This window comes from Lepidochelys olivacea, assembly GCF_965140295.1.
Source record: "Lepidochelys olivacea isolate rLepOli2 genome assembly, chromosome: 2".
In the NCBI taxonomy this organism is placed as follows: domain Eukaryota; kingdom Metazoa; phylum Chordata; order Testudines; family Cheloniidae; genus Lepidochelys; species Lepidochelys olivacea.
In genome coordinates, this window is record NC_140412.1 from 241,433,180 (window position 1) to 241,452,946 (window position 19,767).

The 19,767-nt window shown below is 37.9% G+C and overlaps 1 protein-coding gene across 5 annotated transcripts in view; it reads right to left on the reverse strand.

Moving 5' to 3' along the window:
* The window catches only part of EPC1 (enhancer of polycomb homolog 1), a 101,700-nt gene that overhangs the window by 58,324 nt on the left and 23,609 nt on the right, over window positions 1-19,767 (reverse strand). The gene's annotated exons all lie outside the window — the stretch shown is intronic.

A 19,767-nucleotide genomic window follows, 5' to 3' on the forward strand; every position in this document is an offset into this window, starting at 1 on the left:
CAAAGGGCTTTCATATGCCTTGAGTACACAAATTAAGGTCCTCCACCATTTTTTCCAGTTATTGTAATTTTAATACCATTTTAATACTAGTTGACTGTTTCAAATAGAAAACTGAGTTAAGTTGATATCTTTCTAGTTCAAAGGCTGTATTTAGGTTGCCTACAAACTTTTTACAGTAAGTCACTTAAAAACTTAAAAGGCGTCTCAGTACAAATCAAAACAAAAAAGGGGAGGGTAAAAGTGACCACCCACTCCAGTGGAGTGACTACTCCACATAGCAGGAAGTCAGCAGACAAACCCTGAAAAGTTGCTAGATGTAGCTGTTTAAGCACTCAAAAGGAGACAAAAATGTCACCAAACAAAATTTCCAGAGAATTCAACAGAGAATTATATATATATATTATACACACACCCACCCACCCCCCAGGCAAGTACAGTCAAAATCATTCACAAGCAGCTCAACTGTGTTAATAAAATCCATTCCATGCTCTTCTTACTACATTCTGTAGCACACCAAAACCAACTACAACAGTACACAGTCATCATCAGGAGGGTGCCCTCTGCTCATTGGGAAGGGCACTCTGTACACTGCAGCCCAGATTGGCTGGGGTTGGTTCATTTCACCTGAGCCTCCTTTTCTTGCCAGCCTGGATTTGAGCTGACAGGTTAGTGAAAGGGAGAGCCCAGAACCAGGGGAAGAAGGGGCATTCACCTGACCTGAGCTTGGCACTGCAGGGAGCCAAGAAAGTAGATTTAAAAACAATAATCTGCTAGCTGGACCCCTTCCCCCCTTGCTTCCAGGATTTCATTTCTGAAAACAGTTGGGCAGCTAACCCCAGGCCAAGCCAGGGGAAGGAGTAAAGGGGAACTGAAAATCAAGCTAGCTCCACCTTTGATCCTGTAGCAAGGGCTTCATTCCTGGAGACACGGTGGTGCCGCCCCCCCACCCCATTGGGGCACATGGCCTTGTCTCATCCCACCCCACCTGCCATCTGTGTGGCTCTCCTCGCTGGCTAACCTGCCTCCTCTGCCCAGTCCGCTTCATTAGCCATCTTTCCCTGCATCACAGGCTGTGCTACCTACTGTGGAGAAGCAAGAAAGAAAACATTTGGGTAAAAACAAGCCCTGGCTAATGTGCTGCTCTCTCCAAAGTGCATTCGGCTTTAGAGAAGTATTTAATTAGCCTCCATAAACGTCTTTTCCTTGCCTGCAGATTATAGTAATCTCAGCCCAAGAAGCCCTGGAATGTGATTGCTTCCAAGGACATGCTCAATTGAGACATAATGACATTGACTTGGTGTGCAACAGAATGTAGTAAGAGCAGCATGGAATGGATTTTATTAACACTACTGAACTGCTTGTGACTATACATATTAGTGACTTCTTTCTCTGAATGATACCGTAATTGGCAATGGAAGTCCCTAGATTTGTCACTGGACACTTATTTTCTTGCTAGGGAAACCAAAAAGGCACCTAATCTAGTGACAAAGTCGCTCAATTGGCAATACTGCACACCCAGATACACTGCTCCAGACACTAGAGCAGACAACATATTAAAAGTGATACTGAGGAGCCTTTAGAATAATCCCACAATGGCATTATTTGCTATTAACGAAAGAAAGAGCAAGCCTACCAGTTGAGGGAAGACTGCTCAGACCAGTTGAACTTTGAAAACATACAAAATCAACCCAATGGGCAATACTGCTAGACAAAAAATTCAGTTCTGATGATACAAAGGGGGAAAAAAATGTTTCCCTTACATACATTTATTTTCTCCCTTCAAGGTAGCAAACTGGAACACAAAATTCAATCCGTACTTTGATAATACAGAGTTAGGATCCTATGTAAGAATAACCCATCACATTAGGCCTGAAGACAAACTGGGAGTGGTTGGGTCATTACAAAACCTACACCTAATTTCCCCCTACTATTACTCACACCTTCTTGTCAACTGTTTGAAACTGGCCACTCATTACAACTACAAAAGTTATTTTTCATCCCTTAGTATCCTACTGTTAATTGAATTGTCTCATTAGACTGGCCTCACACTTGTTAAGGCAACCTCCATTTTTTCATGTATTTATACCTGCTCCTGTATTTTCCACTCCATGCATCTGATGAAGTGAGTTCGCCCACAAAAGTTTATACCCAAATAAATTTGCTAGTCTCTATGGTGCCACAAGGACTCCTCTTTATAAAAAAAAAAAAAAAGGTGTAATTCTGAGAGTGCGTGAAAGCGCCTATCCATCTTCCTGCTGCAAAGAACAATCTAATTTTGAAAAAAAACTCAGAAACAGTTTAATTAGTAGACAATGTGTAAATACTTCTTGCTTTCAAGAATAAATAGCCTTATCTACAGCATAGGGGTGTGAGTGTGACAGACAGACAGACACACACAGGTCCTAACAAATGTCACTGATTTTAAGCTTACTGCCCAGGACTAAAAAGAAGGTCTAGACTGTATTTCCCCAACTTGCACTATTATTTACTGCCACCGAAAGACAGGTCAGCTCAGAGAATCAAATGATATTTCATAAAATTGAGTTTGGTAGTTTGTATTTTTTTAAATTATTGTATGAGAGCATAGTAATCAATTCTGGAGGTGCTAGTGTTTATCTGTGAATTCTACGTAAACAGTAATAGTTTAAACATATTGCCACTTGCAAATGCACTGCCAAAATGAAGTAAAAAAAGAACCACTCTTTAAACCATGTTCATCATCAAAATAGTGAATTTGTAAAAATATCACCTTGCTATTGCATGCATCTTCTTGTGCATCTTTCAAAATTCCAGCTACCTGATGACACATTTCTGGATTGCCAAATACACTTCACTTTGAATTAACCAAGGGAAAATGAGCTAGTCTGTGCCATTGTTATTCTGGTTGGTCAATTTTTGGCACCATCCCCCCCAAAATAAGCTAGTCTTTGGTGAAGAGGTCACAGAAGTAAGTAATCCTACAATATAAAGTAAGGTCACAGACACCTGGCATGATGTGCAGGGGACTGGACTAGAGGACCTCTCAAGGTCCCTTCCAGTCCTATGATTTCCAAAAAGGTGCTAAACATCTGCACTCTCACTGAAGAGCAGGATTTGTGAGTGCTCAGCACTGTTCTGGGGGTGGGGAGAGTCCATCTGTAGCCAAGATATTTATATCTGTGCCCAAATTATTTCCTTGCTTTTTTTGCCCCCCCTCCCCCTTTTTAAAGAAAGGTTCGTCAGCCACATTTTAGGAAACAAATTGTGGGAAGAAAATAGACTTTTAAATGCTTCCAAGAATGACCAATATTAATAAACATTTTAACAAGCGTCCTAAGCTCTTTTCTTTGTACCTCTCATTTTGGGTTTTTGTCTCATATTTAGGCCATGAGGTAACATCTGTGCCAACACGGCCCCTCCTATTTACCCAGTTTCCATAAATATTTAGGGATATGCTGTTTAAATAAATGAATCATTTAATGCTTGGTATGAAAGACAATTATTTCTGTTTCATTAATTAAAATGATACATCAGAAGTAGAAAGTCAGGACCATGAATGCAGAAAACAGTTGCATGGTAATATTCAACATCTACAATCATAGAAAATAAGCTACATCTTATAAACCATAGTTAAAATTCGTACACTGCCTAGCACAAGGCAGCTCCAATCCCAAGTAGGGCTTTTGGCCACAATAACTTCAACATAACATGAGGCAACATGCAAAACTGGTTCTCGGGGTAGTGCCAACAGTTCTGCTATCTTCCATAATGAAGAACTGCCTCAAGAAAGGGCACTTTAGGGACAGGGAGTAGATTTCCACCTCTGAGGAGTTCAAATAGTTTTTCAGTCAATAAACTGAGTACTTGGAGTTTTCCCATAACCAAATTTAGTAGATTTGGTTTCTTTTGCAGTGCTCAGATGCTACAGTGCTATGCTACAAATCAGTGTATTAAGACTTTGAAGAAACTCTTTATATATTTGAGAGGGTGAAGGGGGAATGTTAGAGTCCAGCATTTTGCCCTGAGCTGAATGCCCTTTAGAGAACTGCTTGCTATCCCTAAGACCAGGCTTTCTAGTAACAGCCTAGAAGTTATTTTAGCAGTCCTAACTGAAAGATCTGTATCTTAAAAAATATCCTACACAGATTAGTAGCAACAGGAAGATTGAAGCATGTAACAATCTTCCAAACAGATACAAGTTACAGTTGAAATGCTCAGTGTCTTCTGCACATGGTCACAGAAGTAGCACCAGAACCTGTCAGGTAACAGAGAAAATTGTTACATAGATAAAGGTGGGGCTTTATTAGGATTCAAGAAGTTATATGCCAGTTTCTCAAAAGGAACTTTAGAGAGCCCCTCTGCCTCCAAACTAAGCAAGAGTTTTAATGCTGACATGCATTTCCCGCTTCCCCAGTAATCTGAAAAATGCTTTAAGATATTTTCCCAACGTTTCCCGCTTTTTGGCGATGAGAGGTAAAATGGAGAGGAGGATCCTAGAAGAGGTGCGTAGGTGTGTAAGATAGTCACATTAGCGCCAAGAATTTCACACTCAACTTTCACACTCAAAAGATAACTTTACAAGAATGTCGTAAACAAGGAATTACAATGCGAGTTTAAAAATAAGGTCCTCCAGCCCCTCCAAGACTATTTCCACAACTTTTTAAAATATATAAAAATCAAGCGATGGGAACACAGGGATACATCAAGTATATGCTCTGGGGCAGGGACCATCTTTTTGCTTAGCACAGTAGGATCCTGGTCACTACAGTAATATAAATAATTTAAAACAATCTAAGTCCTAATCGTGCTAGCAGACTCCCCCCCCACCCCACCCCCAGTTGTGAAGCTCCAATGAGCATGTCAATGGAACTCCACTCATGCACAATAACTTGCAGAATTGGGACCCAAGTCTCTTGGTTTGTTACAGCAACTAGATTTAAAAACGTAACAGTCATACCAATGGCCCATCTAGCCCAGTATCCTCTCTAATAGTGGCCAGTGCCAGATACTTCAGGGGAAAGGAACAGAACACAGCAATTTGAGTGATCCACCCCCTGCAGACATCCAATCCCAGCTTCTGGAAATTGGAGGTTTAGGGACACCCAGAGCATTGGGTTACATCCCTGACTATTTTGGCTAATAGCCATTGTCCTCCATTAACTTATATAGTTCTTTTTTGAACTCACTTATACTTTTGGCCTTCACAACCTCCCATGGCAACAAGTCCACAGGTTGACTGTATGTTGCATAGAGAAATACTTCATTTTGTTTTAAACTTGCTTATTAATTTCATTATGTGTTATGTGAAGGGGTAAATAACACTTTCCTATTCACTTTCTCCACACCTGTCATGATTTTATAGATCTACATTATGCCCTCTCCTCCCCTTAGTCATTTCTTTTCTAAGCTGAACAGTCCAGGTCAACTTATTCTCCCCTCATATGGAAGTTGTTTAATACAACTCTTTTTTTGCCCTTCTCTGCACCTTTTCCAATTCTAATATATATTTTTGAATATGGGGCAACCAAAACTGCACACGGTATTCAAGGTATGGGCATACCATAGATTTAGAGAGTGACATTACGATATTTTCTGTTTTATCATCTATCCACTTCCTAATGGTTCCTAACATTGTTGAGCTTTAGCCCCCGCAACTACCTCTGCATATTGAACAAGGACTCCAAGATCTCCTTGAGTGGCAACAGCTAATTTAGACCCCCCTCATTCTATACTTAGAGGTTTTCTAATGTGCAGTACTTTACATTTATCAACACTGAATTTCATCTGGCATTTTGTCATCCAATCACCCAGTTTTGTGAGATCTCTCTAACTCTTTGCAGTCAGCTTTCGACTCAACTGTTTTGAGTAGTTTTGTATAGTCTGCAAAATTTGCAACCTCACTTTTTTCTCCTTTTTCCAGATTATGTATGAATATATTGAACAGCACAGGACCCAGTCAGATTCTTGGGGAAACTGGCTATTTGCCCCCTGCATTCTGAAAACTGGCCATTTATTCCTACCTTTTGTTTCCCCATCTTTTAACCGGTTACTGATCTATGATAAGAGGGCCTTCCCTCTTATCCCCTGAGTAGTTTGCTTCAGACCCTTTGGTGAGGGACCTTGTCAAATGCTTTCTGAAAGCCATATACAATACTATAATGTCCTGTCCCTTTAAAGTTTGAACCCTCTTTCTTCCCCCATGTAAAGCCTCACTGTCACATTAATTTCTGTTTTGCAACAAGAATAAAGCAAGCACAGCAAACAGCTGTGTTTCTGTTGGTTCCCTCTGTCGCTCGCTCTCTCTCTGCTGGGTTCAGAAATATAACTATATCAAGTGGATCATCCTTGTCCACATGCATTTTGACTCCTTCAAAAAATTCTAGTAGATTGAGGCATGATCTCCCTCTACAAAACATGGGCCGACTCTTTCCCAATGTATCTTGTTCATCTATGTGTCTGATTATTATGTTCTTTACTATAGCTTCAACCAATCTGCCTGGCATTGAAGTTAGGCTTCAGAAGCAATCCTGGCAGTTACAGGCAGGTAAGCCTTTTATTATTTCCTATTTTTAAATAAAATCAGCATTACATTAGCTACCTTCCAGTCATCCGGTACAGAGGTGGATTGAAGCACTAGGTTACATACCAGAGTTTGTAGTTCTACAATTTCATATTTGAGTGCCTTCAGAACTTTTTGGTATATTCCATCTGATCTAGTGACTCACTGTTTAATTTATCGATTTGTTCCAAAACCTGCTCTACAAACCTCAATCTGGTACAATTCCTCAGATTTGTCACCCTAAAAGACTTGCTCGGGTTTGAGGATCTCCCCTACATCATCCACAGTGAAGATCGACGCAAAGAATTTATTCAGCTTTTCCGCAACAACCATGTCTTCCTTGAATGCTTCTTTGGCACCACAATCATTCAGTGGGTTCACTGATTGTTTGGCAGGATGCTTGCTTCTGATATACTTAAAAAAAATTGTTGTTAGTTTGTATATTTTTTCTTGGCCTGCCTTGTGCCTTCACACTTGACTTGCCGGAGTTTATGTTCTTTTCTATTTTCCCCACTAGGATTTGACTTTTCATTCTGCTGCTTAGTCATGGTGGGTTTTTTTTTTTTGCGGGGGTGGGGTGGGGGGGGGAGAAGAGAAATACACATTTAGTTTGAGCCCCTTTGTGGTGTTTTTACATAGTCTCCATGCAGTTTTCAGCATTGCCCCTTTGTGACTGTTCCTTAAAATGTCCATTTAACAAGTTTCCTTGTTTTTGTGTAGTTCTCTTTTTTGAAGTTAAGTGTTATTGTGATGGGATTCTCTGGCATTCTTCCCCCTACAAGGATGTTAAATTTAATTACATTATGGTCACTATTACCGAGTGGTTCAACTATATTCACCTCTTGGGCCAGATCTTGTGGTCCATTTAGGACTAAATCAAGAGTTGCCTCTCCCCTTGTGGGCTGCATGACAAGCTACTCCAAGAAGTAGTCAATTATGAGGTCTAGAAATTTTCTTTCTGCATCCCTTCCGAAGAGGGCATATACTCAGTCAATATGAGGATAGCTGAAATCTGTTATTATTGTGTCTTCTGCCTTTGCAGCCTCTCTAATCTGACCATTGTGCAATCACTATCACCAGGTTAGTCAGGTGGTTGATAGTATATTCCTACTGCTATACTTATTATTCAAGCATGAAATTTCTATCCAGAGATAGATGTTTACTATATTTGACTCTGCTTTTCCCCCGCCCTCACATATAGTGCCACTGCCCCACTAGCGCAACCTGCTCTCATTTCTATATATTTTGTAACCTGATCATACTGTGTCCCATTGTAGTTTCTAGAAAGGATATCTAGATAATCAGAGATTAGCTTTACCTATAATTTTGTGACAGAAATACTACAATAGCCAAGAATCATTTTATTAACCAAAGATATGCCTGTTTATAAAAGCCTGCATATTTTGCTTAAAATAAACTGTTTGTGAAGAGCATGAATGTGTAATATAACTACAATTTAAACTCTGCATAGTACTATTACTGGAAGGTAAAAGTTTTCTAAGATGGTTATAATTCTGGTGCCATTTTAGAGCAGTTTATAACATTTTATAAAGTGATAAATCAGAAAATGGAGATAATCTGAAAAGCCAGGCCCTTAAACAATACTTTTACTATAGAGCCAAATAACTGACTTTAGCAGGTTAGTGTGCCTACGTATTTATACATTAGTTGCATCCGATGAAGTGAGCTGTAGCTCACGAAAGCTCATGCTCAAATAAATTGGTTAGTCTGAGGTGCCACAAGTACTCCTTTTCTTTATACATTAGTTGTGTATATTAAGATAAGATTTACTTCTAGTATAAACAGTTAGAGTATTTTATTAGTGAGAAAGGCTAATGTAACCCACAAAGGACTAGTCCTCCCAAATATACTGACTCCATTAGCCTCTACCAAAAGCTTTGAGTTAAACTAAAGGCTGCTTTTCTATAACAAGAAAGAATCCAAGGGGGGGGGGGAGGGAAGAGGGGAAAAAGAATCTCATTTTTGAATCAAGCTTTATAAATAGGGCATAACTGTTATAAACAAATATACCATGTACCATTTATAAACAAACATACTAAAAATGAACAAATACAAATCCGAAAATAAAGCTATACGTTACTTAAAGAAATGTATACAGTTATAGTGTACACTCATAGGTTGCAAAAAGATGTACTAAATCTAGTGTAAAGGCTCTATTTAGCTGTAAATCAATGTGTTTTAACAGTTATATCAACCAATGAGAATGCACCTTTCTTTAGAAAATACCTGACGTACCAATGGAAAAGTTGATTAAAATAGAGGATTTAAATCAAGGCTTTCCACTTGGTCATTGATTCAAATCAAGGCAATTTAAATAAATAAACCCACCCTGCTCGGAAAGCTATGGGTAAAGCATTTTAACAATCCCAGAATACACCAATACAGCCACAGTTGAGGGACATATCGATATAAGAAAAAATATACAGGTTTGTTAAAGAGGGTATGGTATCTGGACATCCTGAATTATTACAGAGACAACAGAAGCAGCCAACTGTTTCATAGGAGAGATGCTCATGCAATGGTTTGAATACTTTATCAGTAACTGCTTTGCCTCTGTACTATATTCTGACCCAAAAGTTTATCACAGCTATTTAAACCTTTAATGACTTCATAAATTTACTTAACTCCCACATACTGGTTGGCAGTGCTGATTAGTGGATAAAGTCTACGCATGCCTGTGCGGTCTCTCTTTTAACATAAAAACCTTATCGCTTGTACAGAAATTTAATTTGGGAGGATTAGTCCTTTGTATGTAATGCCTGACAGTTTACATTAGCCTTTCCCTTAGAATTTTGAGGGAGAGACAATTGGGGTGGGGAACGAGTAGTAATTCATATGCAGGGATTGACAATTTACACTGATCTGAGGCCAGAGGACTTTCAGTATTAAATTCAGGGTATACACACAAACCAACAAAAAACCCCACACATCTGTAGTGCAAGAGACCTGAGGTTTAAGAATCTGATAGATTATCAGACCTAGAAACAAATACCGAATACCTTTAGTAAACTGAGATTACCAATTGCATGTAGCACTTGTTTCATTGTCACCAGACATTACATCTTCAGAATCACATAATTTACCGTTTTGCCTCCTCCCTTCGTCCAAACTTAAAATTTCAATAGATTGTAGCGATCTCTGTCTTGTACTTCATTACAATTTGAAAGACTGGAATCCTACATTTTAAGTACTGTGAAGCACTAAACTAACTAGTAGCTCATGAGATATCCGGCCGTGTTTGAAGGTTAAAGACAAGATTGAAATCAGGTCATTCTGATCCCCAAACACAAGGGTTCCTTTATTAAAGTCATTTTTAGTATGTTTTGCTGAATATTAAATTGTAACACTTTTTAATAGAGTTAATATTTGTTCCTCTGCTTTACTCCCTTCACAACCTTTAGACAGTCGATATTACAGCCACACAGGGACGATGATGATCATCATCTAGTCCAGGGGTAGTCAATAAGCAGACTGCTGGCCAAATATGGACTGCCAGATGTTTCTGAATGGACTCCAAAATCTTTTTATTTACTTATCATGATTTTTTTTTTAAATTGTCTTCTCTGGAGTTTGGACTTGACAAAAAAAAAAAACCTGACTACTCTCAATGTAATCTGACCATCTGTGTAACAGACCATTGATTTCATCCAGTGAGTTCTGTATCAAGTCCATAACTTCTAATTAAGCTGTATCATATTTTAGAAAGATATCTATATGGATTTAAACTTTAAAAGATTGAAAATACTACATGCCTAAGTAAGTTGTTCCAATGGTTAATTACTCTGTTAAAGATTTGAGCCTTATTTCTAGCCTGAATTTTTCTAGCTTCATCTTCCAACCATTAGTTCTCATTATGCCTTTTTCTCCTAGATTAAAAAGAGCAGTCTACTACCAGAAATCTCTTCCACATATAAGTACTTGTAGACCACAAAAGGCTAAGGGATGACTTGCTCATGGATAAACTAAGTAAACAGTGTTCCTTTCGGACTTGTTTACACATGGTATTATTCCAGAATAGCTATTTTGCTTTAAATTCACACCCAATCTTTTCCAGAAGGCCTTCCATGAATAGACAAGCCCTTAGTCTCTCACTTTAAGACATATTTGCTAGAATCAAATCATGCTTGTGGTTCTTTTCCAAACTGCTTCTGATTTTTCTAGATCATTTTTGAAGTGTCAACATCAGACGTGGACACAGTAAACAGCCTCACTAAGGTGATTTGACATTCCTACTTAATATTCCCCACTTACAGGTTACAGCATCACACTGGTAGTTAAATATTCAGCTGGTTATCTATCATGAGCTAGAAGTCTTTTCCCACCATCATTGTTTTCCAGGCTACAGTCCCCCTGCCATAGTAAGTATGATCTACCTTCTTTTCTTCCTAGATCTATGATCTGACATTTGGCTGTATTAAAACTTTAAGTCAGAGATGCCATGAGTCCTAATATCAAAACAGTTTCTATAACATTTCTTGAAGATGCTCTTGGTGATTTGAGGATAGGACTCCCATTACTCCTCAGACTTTGCTGGGAAGAGGAATCTGAGAATATTCAAAAGATAGCAATATAGAGTATTTGTTTTAGTTTAAATGCATTGTGCAAAGTCCAATATCTTGTGATCTGCCAGAGCTAGAAACACCAAACAGATTCAAATTATTTCACCACCAGAATCTTCCATCAGCCAAAGCACGGACAGAGACTGGACCTTTCTTAAATATTTAAATATACCTGTGCTAGTGCTCAACTTTTCATTTATGAAATTCATGCAAGAGGAAAGCCGAGGCTAACAGAAGATTATAGTTTGTTTTGATTGATCCTATCTATGATGTAGCATGATTCTACTCTACTGTATTTGTTTATTTGGGGGGGGGGGGAGCAAGAGCAACATCTGTTTAATTTATCAAGACAATTAAGGGGTGACTTGATTATGGTGCATAAGTACCGTCACAGAGAAAATACTAGGTAATAAAGTGGAAAAAGCCTCCTGGAAAACAGCATAACAAAAATGATTAGCTGTCAGTTGAACCCAGACAAATTCAAATTAGAAATAAGGTACAGAATTTAAATCACCCTCACTGTTAACTATTGGAACAAGCTACCAAGAGATATGGTGGATTCTCCATCTGTAGATGTCTTTAAACAGAGACTTTATGGAAGATAAAGATGTTTTGATGGCCCATGATATATAGGTCTGACTAGATGGGCTAATGGTCTCTTCTGGCCTTTAGAATTTTATTCACATACCCCTGAGTTTAGCATTATGACAGACAAAACTGGACGGTTTATACACTTTTCAAATAATTTTTTTTCTTCTCATGATGATATGGCAACTTGTGAATATACTTCATGTGTCTGTTAGCAAACAGCAAAGCATAGATTAATAGAGTGTTTAAAATGGTATACAGGAAAGGAGGTTTGAATATAAAATAAAAAGCCTTTTGTATTATAAACATAAAACCTCCTTTGGAGGAGGCACTTACAGAGCTAGGAAGCAATTACTATTGAATTTGCTGCACCCCACACAGAGAGTGTAATGATGTGCAAGAGATAATTAATCTCCACCATCCTGATTTTCCCCTAAGACAATTCTAAACTAGGGAGCTTGAACCTATTTAAAAAGCCTAATGAGGCCAAGATTTGCTTGTTTCACTTACCTTTTAAAAGTTGTCCCTAGCATCTATCAGCTCAAGATTTTTTGTTGTTGCAAAGTAAAGCTGGATCCTTGTGGAGGTGTCCTTATTCCACATGAAAGACAACTGGAATCCCAAAACTGGAGACCTGGCTGCTGCACTTGTATAATAATCTCACATTTATGTACTCACAGTTGCCCCAATTCGATCCTAAGGCACTAATGAATAAACTATACTTAGGATCATATGCCACTGAAGGCAGCTATTTTACAGTATTTAAACTATTTATCTATTGACATTGAGTGCCTTTTCCAATTGCAATGGAAGTTTAGATAGAAAGCAGTTTCCTGAATTAATATGGGTGCCTTTGGCCAAATTCCCTTACAAGTGCAACGGGACCTTTAATAAACCACAAGTATTTGTAGACACTGATTTTACTTTCATGTAAAGGCTTGTCTACATCAACCTGCACTGATTTAAACAAGTGTGTTTACATGTCTCCACAAACTTGAGGAATAAGGACAGATTTAACTCAAAACTAGTTAGAAACCAATTTCATTAACCTGGTGCAGTTTCTCGGTGTAGTCTACCCTTCAGTGTCTTTACAGGTCTCAAAAAGCACATGGTAATAACTGGTTTCAGAGTAGCAGCCATGTTAGTCTATATTCGCAAAAAGAAAAGGAGTACTAGTGGCACCTTAGAGACTAACCAATATATTTGAGCATAAGGTGTCACTAATACTCCTTTAAAGTAATAACTGCAGCCACAGGCAGAAAATATTTATGTATATGCATTTATACATACACAGTATTACATAAAAACTATGCAACTTAAAATGACTTGTTTACAAAGTCAAGCACTCAAATGTTAAGGAAATGCCAGATTTACAGATGCATGCACAATATTAATTCTGCCTCATATTCATCAAATGAGGCAGGGATCCTGTGGAAAAAGTAATGGAGTTATAATACAAGGGACAGAATTCAAGTTGCATAGGAAATTATAGATCTTCCACTTCCTAACTTGTGTGGTTTCACTTTGCAAACTAATTAACAGGTTAATATTTTAAAAAGAGCAAGAACTGTTGTATACAACTCTAACAAATCCTCCATCACACGTCAGGGTTTGATCACTGCAAAATGAACTTCTGCCACTTGAGCTATAGAACCAGTTATGTTAGCTGGCACAAGGAGAAGGCTTTATCTCAGAGCTGGGGCAAAGAAAGATGAAATATTGCAGCCATGAGTTGGATCCAGGTAGTGTTTGAGGAAGGAGTCCAGCCCAGCTCTACCTCCAACCAAGGTGGTACCTCCAGTAGAGGAGTGGATGCTGGGTGCCGGTGGGTTTACTTGGGGAGTCTGGCCCATCTGGACTGGGAAGGTCCTGCCCCATGTAGCGTCCCAGGGTAAGGAAGAAAAGGGAAGGGAAGACTGGAATGATGGGGGCATGTGCTGGGTTGCAGGGAATGTGATGTGTGCACCAGGGAATCGAGATGCCCAGCCCACCTTTCTCCTCCCTCCCATTGCTCTGGCAGCTCCTGGTATAGTGTGCAGTGGTGCTGCATTGTTCTGGCTCTTTAGAAAGAGCATGTTCAAAGTTCTCCTGAGGCATGCACTGGAATTTCCTTGGATAAGAGAAAAGGCAGGTTGCTAACCTGCGGCTTTTCTACATGCTGAATTTCCTGCTGAAAGGAGGATGGTATTGGAGCATCTCAAAGAAAAGTTACTTTACATTTATGAGAGATTTTTGTATTAGGCATCTTAAATAAAGGGTCACTAACAGCTTCCCAAATTATAGACAAACATACATGTTCGTTAAGGAAAACTACACTAAAATAAAATGTTCAGTACTATTTTTTTTCCTGTCTTCCTAGAGCTGATGAGACAATGGCCTGAGACCATGAATCTGTAAGTATTATTGAACCCTGAAGAATAAACAGCAAATGGTAGATTGTGATGGTATCTCAACACTAAATTCATTCATTTAAAAGGAAAAATGTAGTTCAAATAGATTAACAGACTGATAAAGCCCATCTTATCTTTTAACACTAAATGTTTTAAACATATACTGGAACACTTATCCAAGTATGTAACAATTTGTATTCTCCAATTCCCTGCAGTTAATATGAAGGCTCTAGATATGCCCAAAAACTTAATTTGTGTGGTAACAGGGAACCTGACAGTATTCTAAGGATTAATACGACGACAACTTAATTACTGAGTTACTGAGACAAACCAGATATTCTATGACAACTAAACAGCAGCTCCACTGAACAAAGTAATTCCATTACAACTTGTGTTGATTTCTCCATATTGCTTCATAACAATACAGTTTAGGTCAACATAAATAAGAGATCAGAGAGCATAAAAATGGAAGAGACCTATTAGATCTTTTCCTGCAAATACAGAACGTTTACCAGACAAAGGGTTCCAATAAAAGAGACCCAAAGGCTATACATTTCATCTTAGCTAAGCAGCTTTAGAAACATCCCAACAAGCCTCCCTACAGTTCTCTGTACAGTTTAATAAGAGTTTTAGAACTGATTCTACAGTTGCCCTTAAGTTCTCAGATTCAAAAACATTAGCAAACCAACATCCCACTAAATATCTAGCCAACTGAAAAGGGGAGAAAAGAGAGGGAGAAATTCAGGCCTGGTCTATGCTTGCAAATTAAATCAAAACCTAACTATGTCAGTTAGGGCATGTCTACACTTACTGGGGATCAACACTGCTGGGGTAGATTTAGTAGGTCTAGTGAAGACCCGCTAAATCGACCGCAGATCATTGTCCCATCGACTCCAGTACTCCACTGGACCAAGGAGCGTAAGGTAAGTCAACAGGAAAGGGCCTCCCGCTGACACAGCGTGGTGTAGACACTGCAGTAAGTCAGCCTCAGCTACATTGACTCCAGCCATGTTATTCACCTACCTGGAGTAGTGTAATTTAGGTCAACTTACCCCCATAGCATAGACAACGCCTTAGGGACTGAAAAATTTCACACCCTGAGCGTCACAGTTAAATCAACTTAATCCCTGGTCTGGACATAAAGTAGGTTGACAGATTTCCTCCGTCGACCTAGTTACTGACTTTTGGAGGGGTGGATCAACTACATCAATGGAAAAACCATTTCTGTCAATTTAGGAAATGTCTACGCTATGTCTATATTGGCAGCGCTATAACTATGCTGCTGTAGCGAGACATACCTTTAGATCTGGTCTACACTAGGAAGTTACACGAGTATAACTGGTGAAAACAGCACCTGTGAAAAAGTTATACAGGTATAAGCCATAGCATGGACTGTTATACTGGTATAGCTTATTTTGCTTCCCAAACTGGAATAAGCTCTACCAGTGTAACTGCATCCACACTGCAGGGGAATGGCTACTTAACTATACTTGTACATGTAATCACTAAAACATTCTAGTTTGGACAAGACTAATGATTCACTTTAAAATACAATCTAGGGTAGCTTGAGAACAAAAAACTTCAAGCACACGGCTTTGATTTTTCTTCATACATGTTCATGGTACATATGGTCCAGCCCCCTAGGCAAGCTAGTTTTGGGGTCAGATCTTAAAGAATTTCTGCTGTGTATGGGGTTGTTGGGTTTTTTAAAAAACAAGATACATTAACAATGTTTACACAGGTTTCAGAGTTGCATCCATGTTAGTCTGTATTCGCAAAAAGAAAAGGAGGACTTGTGGCACCTCAGAGACTAACAAATTTGAGCATAAGCTTTCGTGAACTACAGCTCACTTCATCGGATGCAGAATCTCACATCACTAGGTACATTTAAACTCTGCATCTCTTTTGGGGAGGAGCTGTAAAAAAAACACAACAACATGTTTTTTCTCCAGCAGATGTGTATGTATTTAAAGCTGACCTGCAATGCATTTAAGACGTTCTAATGCCACTTTATGGTGTGAGAAAATGATCTGAAAGTTTGTCAAGATAAAATATTTTTCTTGTTTGGACAGGCTAAGAAAGTCAAATCCAATCTTCCCTGTTTTGGTTGGTTGACTTTTAAGTCCAGGACATTTGAGAGAGTTTTGAATCTTAAAAGGCTCCCTTTTCTGAAGTGTTAGTTACTGAAGTTACACAGGTGCTAAAAAAGTCCATTCAACAACATAACTTCTCTCAGCTCGTAATGTTACTATTGCACTAGTTCTCCAGTTGTCAACTTGTGTTCTAGCTTAGTCAGGATGTGAATTTCTAATCTTAAAATCAGTATTCTTATTAAAAATATATCTTCCCGACCTTTACTGATAACAAAGCAAAGAAAAGAGGCACAAACTTTCCTCTCCCTTTCCCTCCCCCCACTTCCCATTTATGTAGGCAACTTAAAAAAACAGAAGTTTGTTGTAATAACTTAGACAGTATTTTGTTGTTACTGCTTTTTGTATTATTGTTGCAATATTAACTACACTATATATCCACTTAGGTCAGTTGTATGTTTCCAATCACTAATGCAATAAAATGATGGTTTTATTTGAGAACAGGATGTTTTTTAGCTGTATGATAATTTAGTGTGGTATGGGTGAACATAATTGGTAGTTTTCAAATTTTGGACTTTTAAAAACTAGCAATTTATTTATGATCTTAATGAAGATCTGCACTCCTCTTCCTGGGAATTTCCTTAGGTTAATTAAGGCACTTGATAATTTGCTTAGCAGTGAGATTCCCATTTCTAAGCAGGATTGGAAATTGGGGCCTAAACCAAGCCAACCATGAGGACCATTTCAAAAGTTATTTATCTCCTGGTATTATGTAAGATAAAGAGCTTTCTACTGTAAGATCCTTACCTCTCAGAGCCAACATCACATCTGAAGTCTTGTCTTATTAGAGAGAAGAAGTGTAATACTAGGTAAATGGATTAACATCTTAAGACCTTTGGCTGCCAAATTTGTTTTAAATAATAGCTAAAACATCTACGAAAAGGGTGTTTTAGACCTAGATACAAGAAGTTCAGTAAGGTTTGGCCTCATGCTTTCAACATTTTTACTCATCTGAAGATTCCCATTCTACTACTAAAGCTGTGTTATTTTCCATACTGGTTCTTCTTTTTGGGAAGGGGAGGGGTAGAAAGATGAGATGAAGGGGAAATAAAATATGTATCCTTTTATACACAATGCTAAAGAAGTAGTTTAAATCTCGTGGCAAGATATTTAGCCCAAGGATAGCTCTTTTAAATCTAAATTTAAATGAATACATGCTTGATGTTATGTAAAACTTGAAGTTGTACTTAAACACTATTAGCAGGCTGCTGTAGGTGCCTGATCACAGTAGTTTATTGTAAAGAAAGTTTCTTAAAAAAAAATTTAAGAATCACACACTACTGAATTATGTCCTCTTTTGTAGAGTCTAAAGAACTGGATATTCAAATCATTAATTGGATTCACAGTGTCACAGAATATACACTAAGTGAGCTGACCTATTACTACATACGTTAACTCCTACTCCTTTCCCCCGCCCCCCAAAATATTACATGACATTTTGAGAACTAATGGAGCACTTCACTGATCTGATTTTAATTGCCATCGCACATGTTTCCTTATATTGAACACCAGCACATTCTGGAATGGAGAAAAATGGCTACAGAAAAAAAAATTGAGTAGCAAATCCGAGCATAGTGATTTAAGAAGAAAAAGTGTTTGTCCTTAACTAAGACATTATACAATTCCTGAAGTAATTTTAGATGGTTTAACAAGATAAGAGTTTTCCACTGGCAAGTGAATATTCTTCAGTTTGTTACTTTATCAGAGAAAAGGCATATGCAAATTTAACTTGAATTAAAGCTGTCTGGCTAACTATTTTGTTAGTGACACTTGTTTTTAAAGCTTTATTTTCAAAAAATCTAAGCATAATCACTTAATCAGATTTTTCATATTAGCAAACCCTCTTCCTTTGCCCAAAACCTGTGACAGTGACTATCAACCTTGCCTTAGCTAGAAAGAAAAGGCTACTCATGCTGGTATAGTTTTCACCCCAAAAAGACTCACTCACCTCTACAAGCCTATAGCAGAAATAAAACAAAGACAAAAGTTATATGGTAATATATTACTTTTAATTAAAATACAGATAGGATACTATTATGATAGGCATAACAAAACTGTTTCTTTACTTTAAAATGTAATGGAATTGGAAATAAAGTACTATACCCCACATATCAAAAGATGAAAAGTTTGTATTCAAAACAGGTCTCTGTACTGTACCAGCATACAGTACCTAAAACATTCTTATTGGACAAAAGTTAATCTCATTCAACTCAATTTTGAGTCATCTAGTCTCAGTTTTTTCCCCATGTTTATTACAGTTCAGCAAAACATGCTTTGTTGAATAATTACAGTAGTTAATGTTCGTACAAGTTCTAGATATGTTACATAAATGTTAAGTATAGTATAAATCCTCAAACTCCAAAATACAACTTAAAAGATGATTTACAGCACAAACACAATACAGGACACAGATAGATAATTTTTGGATGGATTAGGAAATATCAAATACAAAATTGTTACGTGAAATTCCACATGGTTTGTAAAATTGTCTGTACACTGTAGCACGTGTAGAAGGCTGTACCTTAAAACCAAGGAATGCATTCCTTAGATTTAGAGAAATGTAACAAGCTTCACTTTTAGTATCTATAGGAATGCAGGTCAGACCTTAACTGTCTTAACCCAACCACTTTAAAAACAGTACTATCAACTTGAAATCTACTAAATTAAAAAAAAAAGTTAGCATAAGGTAAGTACCACACTTGCTCCCTAACTTTCCTCCCTTTACCAATACTTGTGGTTTTAAAAGGTCACATTTTTAAACATGTTCCCTGTTTCTATAGAGGTTTTGTACAGCAATAGAAAAAAGAACTGACTATGCTAGGAAAACAACGAGTGTGACAAGAGCTGTCATGTGCACAAACTAAAACTGAAAAAGAGACTACCTTCCCACAGTCTCTTCAGGTACAGTATTGCTATGGCAGGTAAAAAAAAAAATTCAAATTGTTTTTAAGTTGACAATCCTTTAAGCAAAGGGGCTTGAAGGGACGGTCTTCCAATGAAAATTTAAATCTTCAGTAAAACAGCAGAGAGAAGCAGAAAGTGGTGGAGATTTAAACTTCCAAACTCAGATTACCTTTTAACAATTTTGTAGAAAAATAGCAGCCAGTGTGTCTGAATTGTAACAACCGTTATTCCTTTATCTGATTCGTGTATGCACTATTCCTGATCACCATGTGCCTGAAGGTATTTCTGTGATTACACATCATGTGCAAGTATTGACATAAGCCTGACAAAAAGTTTAAATTCTTATATTTACATAACTTATTAAGGGGAAGTCGTCATTAGACTGAAAACCCTTCTTACAACAAAGATCCTATCAGCAAGGAGCAGACTTATAACCCCCAAATCTCACTACCTTGCCATCTTATGCTTATTTTCCCCCTGCCCTAAAATGAGCTCATAGCATTTTCAGGAATTAAAGGTACAACGAAGTCAATTTATATCTAGTTTATAGTTAAAAGCGGGCATATGTAACAGCACGTGTCGTCCCCCCAGTGACTCAACAGCCCATGGACAGAGGT